The following is a 4,378-nucleotide window of genomic DNA, read 5'->3' as shown; positions in this document are numbered from 1 at the left end:
CCTGGACACCACATCAAAGGCAGCAAAGGACAGACGCCAGAAGCAAAGTGAAAATAACTGTAACTTTTTCCTGCTCCTCTGAAAAATGTTTGCGGAAGACAGTTAATTAAAACTTGCCTGCTCGTTTGCAGATCAAGCTCTTTATAAGATGAACTGGCTAAAAAGGAGCTCAGATAAGTGCTCATCAGCCCTAATAGATATTTTTAATCAATTTTCCTTAACAGAGGGAAACTGATTCATCTTTTGCCACCTTCCTCTCACAGCACATACCAAAAAAAAATACAGAGAGGAAAAAAGCAATTTCTACCACTTTTAGAAGCAAAAAAGGTATAAAAGCAAGAGAAGAAAGACAAATATACACAATTTGAAAAGACTCACCTTAGCTTGAAGATCTCAGCTGACAGTGAGGCTACCCATTTTCCCTGATGGCTCTTCGCAACAGTTGACTCAATTTTAAGTTTCCATTCCTGTGGTGAGTGGGTTCAGGGGACAGACAAACAACACAGCTGCTAAGGCACATATGCTTCACACAGACTGTAGATCCTCTCTGCAACTGGAGGCACACCTGTTACAGCTAAAGCACTCTTGAAAGTTTAGCCTGCATTAATGCTTCACAAACTTGTAGGAGGCCATCTCTGTTTCAGCCGGCATGCAGAAGGCTCTTATGGTACTTGCCCAGGGGCAGGGAGACTCCCCAGCCTCTTGATAATTGGGTGATCTTGCCTAGATCCCAGCCATTTGCCCTGTTGCAAGGTCAGCAAACCTAATCATTGGATGGGGCACTTAATTAATTGGTTCTGTGTCCTTTAATCTCTGACTCTCAGCTGGCAGGCATTACAAGCCTTACCAGAGGCTGCCATTTGATAGAAGTTATTTCTAAAGCAATTGCTGACAGTACATTCAGACGCAGAATACAGGAGAAACTATACCTTCAGGTGATGTGAGTGCACCTCTTCTTTATTGCAACCTGACAACCAGCAGCTTCTAAAATAAAAACAAATTTTTTCTTGACTGGATGGGTTGCGGTGCATTCAGGAAGCCACAACTGGTCAGTTGGCAGATGTTTACTAATGAAATAAATAATCCAAGCAAAGCCAAACTAAGCTTTTTTGTTCCAATATGATGCTACCTGCAGGCATTTTCCCTCTGACAAAGCCTTGCACACCTAAATATTGCTTTGCTTATGTCTGTAGTCTATGGCTTTATTACTACAAATCTCTGAAACTCAATGTCTGACAGAAATAATGAGTTGACTTGGACTAAAGAAGTATTGGGAAGTTCTAATGTACCACCGAAGGCTCTAGCTGTCTGCATCAACAAGCTATGGTGAACCTTTTTACAGAACTTAGTTAATAAAACAACCCGCCCCAAAAAAGTCATACTTGGCTGTTCTGATCTGTATCTTTGAATGTTGTAGACCCCAAGTGTATTTTCTTTTTTATTACCAAATAATCTTCTTCAATAATTTGCCAGGCACTAAGACAGTTTCTCTCATTTGGTCTTCTCTCCAACTGTTTGGCTTTGCCATATCTTTCAGATTTCTTTATTTTCTGGAGAGAAAAAAGCCTCCAGGAGTTTGTTTATTAAAACGAAAACCAGCAGTTTGATCATTTGTCAGTGTCTGTAACCTTCAACCTAGGCTACTCTGCTGTGTGGACAACCCGGGTTTCTGTTGCACAGGATGCTGGATATGCCAAATGAAGAAAACAATATCCATTTTACACAGCTTTGTTAAACTTCATTAATATTGCTGAAACCTTTAAATGACTCCCAGTTTAGGAAATAAATTGGTCTTCTTTAACACCTAACGAGATAAACCGCAATTCTATTCAAGTCATTGTTCTGCTTTTCCTGTCTGACAGTAGAAACCAGGATTTTTTTTTCCATTTGACTGCAATACTATATTTGGTGGTTTTATTCTGTTTCGTACAAATAGAAGTGGTGACGTGTTGTGACAAGAAGACAGACCTCATATTACCATATATTTATACTCTGCAGAAGAAATGATGGTACATGAATAGGTTTATTAAAGGAGGTTGCTGCCCTTTATGCACATGAGAGGATAAGGCATCAACCAGCTTCACAATTATCTACCCCCTACCTATTTGTTTACCCAATTTAACATACAGAGAAGTAATCAGACAGGAAAGATTGGGGAAAGAGGAGAGTTTAAAATAGCAGCAGTTTGCAAATATATCACTGGAGAGCTGCAAGATTTATACATCCTGGACAGGATACCATGGCTCTGAAGTGACTCTATCATTTTAATATGGATTAATTGCCTTGCTCATATTTCATTGCAAGGTTTTGTTAAACCTTTGACTAAGAATTATCTTAGTATACTTCTGATCAAGGGAGAAAAGAGCACCGCTGTTGCCGTTGGTACAAGGCAACCAACAGTCATTCAAAGGAACTGTTTGAATGATACAAAACACGAGACTTGTACTCTTTTTGTGTGTTTTATACCTCTTTTCTTCTTCTTAGCATCTCATATAGGTTAATAGTTAAAGAAAATTGTAAAGAAAAATGAGGTAAAAATTCCCCTATTCCCCAGTCACACAGTTACAGATAGAAGAAAGGCGACTAGCAAATACTTCATATTTATAATAAACATGAAGTAAGACCAGTAAGTCTTAAAAGAGTCTGAGATACCAGACCTTAAATACGTCACTTCTCAATGGTCTGAAATAGCAGAAAAAGCCTCAGTGGAGACAGAACAGGGAACTGAATGCATCTGTGTAGTTAGCAGTATACACTGAACACAGTTTAGCACAGGTAAGATAAAATTACTATTAAAACATTTAATATGAGTGGGTATATAATGGGTTTGTTGAGAGATGTATAAATATTTGTCTATTACAATGTGCTTGTGTTCACATGCAGGTATATTTAAATATGATATAAGGTACTGGTATAAAAAAAAACAAGAGTTGAAATCTTGGTGTAGTTATGTCTCCATAAAAGTCTAAAACCTCCAGGCCAGCGAGCCCTCAGCAATAGATGGCCTAGTTCCAAGCTGTTAGCAAAGCAATATGGTTCTAGCCTAAAAAGGAAAAAAAAAATTACACCGTGAAAATTGGTTTTCTAAATAAAGGAGATGATAGCCTGGATGCTTAGAAGTCATTTCTCTCTGTACAAGAGGGTAAGATCTTTTCGATATTTCCACATGTAAATTCTAAGTCTTAACCTCTCTGGGAGAGATAAATGTGATATCAGACTCTAAAGCATTACATATTCTCTCTGTCTCTGTCCCTTTCTCTCTGTATATATTAATTTTATAGATCTTTTTATTGTCTCAACTATACTGGTTGCGTGAGAAGCAGAACAATAGGCCAAGTACTTCCATTTCACACATGCCACCTCTATAATTCAACAAAGAATAGTAAAAAAGATCTATAAACTTGTTATAAATCAGCACCCTAAACTAAATTAACCATTGAAATAGATTATCATAAAAATAATGTAATAAAAATATTCTTCACCTTTGAAGTGTGTGTGTGTGTGTGTGTGTGTGTGTGTGTGTGTGTGTGTGTGTGCAAGCCTGTGTGTGCCCACGCAGGGGATGCTATGCGTGTGCCAAGGCCAGTGGCAGTGCTAATGGTGTGGCAGGCCTTCTGCAGCCTTGGAGGAGATGGCAGGCAGGGCTGTGAGGGTGAGCTTTAATATCTCTGTGTCTGGGAAAGTAACTCATAAACAGATCCACTAAAATCTAATTACTCTATATAACTCACCTTTAGTAGTAGTGAGCCATCTCTGCTTTCTTATTAGCACCGAAGCACTAGTCTTTTTGGTTATATTTCTGAAGCACTGTTGGAAAAAAAAGATAAAACCCAATCAAGCTGCAGGCTAAAGGATATGACAATTTAAGCAATACATATCCTTGGCCAAGGTTGGGTTGTACTCTGCAGTCCCTACACACCAACTCCCTCAGCATTTGATCTCTATTCATTAAGCTCCATGAGAAAGGTGTATGTGTAAATACAAGGAGAGAATCCAGAGATGACTGCATGTTCAGTACTGGACTGATAGGGCAGTGGTTCAGGAGCTGGTAGGTTTTCTCCATCCAGCTGATACTCACTCTAGAAGAAGACACAAGAACAGCAGAGCCCAAGGTGGCTCTCCCAGAGGCAGTGCTTACCTTGCTCACCTCCAGCAGCGTCTTCTCCCTGCACTCACATGTTGCCATCATTTACTTCATAGTCATAATGTGGGAACACACCTGTATTACTCAGTTGTTGTCTAAATTTACCCATCAAAATGAGGCCTTCGTAAATATGGAAGTGTCTCGCTTCTAGCCATAGCAACAGCCACCTCTGAGAAGCAGCAGCACCAAGGTAGGAGTAACTCAGGTCCAACAGGGCCTCCCTCTGCAGCCTGC

The sequence above is a fragment of the Mesitornis unicolor genome, unplaced genomic scaffold (assembly GCF_000695765.1).
Source record: "Mesitornis unicolor isolate BGI_N332 unplaced genomic scaffold, ASM69576v1 scaffold2063, whole genome shotgun sequence".
NCBI lineage: Eukaryota > Metazoa > Chordata > Aves > Mesitornithiformes > Mesitornithidae > Mesitornis > Mesitornis unicolor.
The sequence above is the reverse complement of the archived record's forward strand: the minus strand, read 5'-3'. Positions refer to the sequence as shown.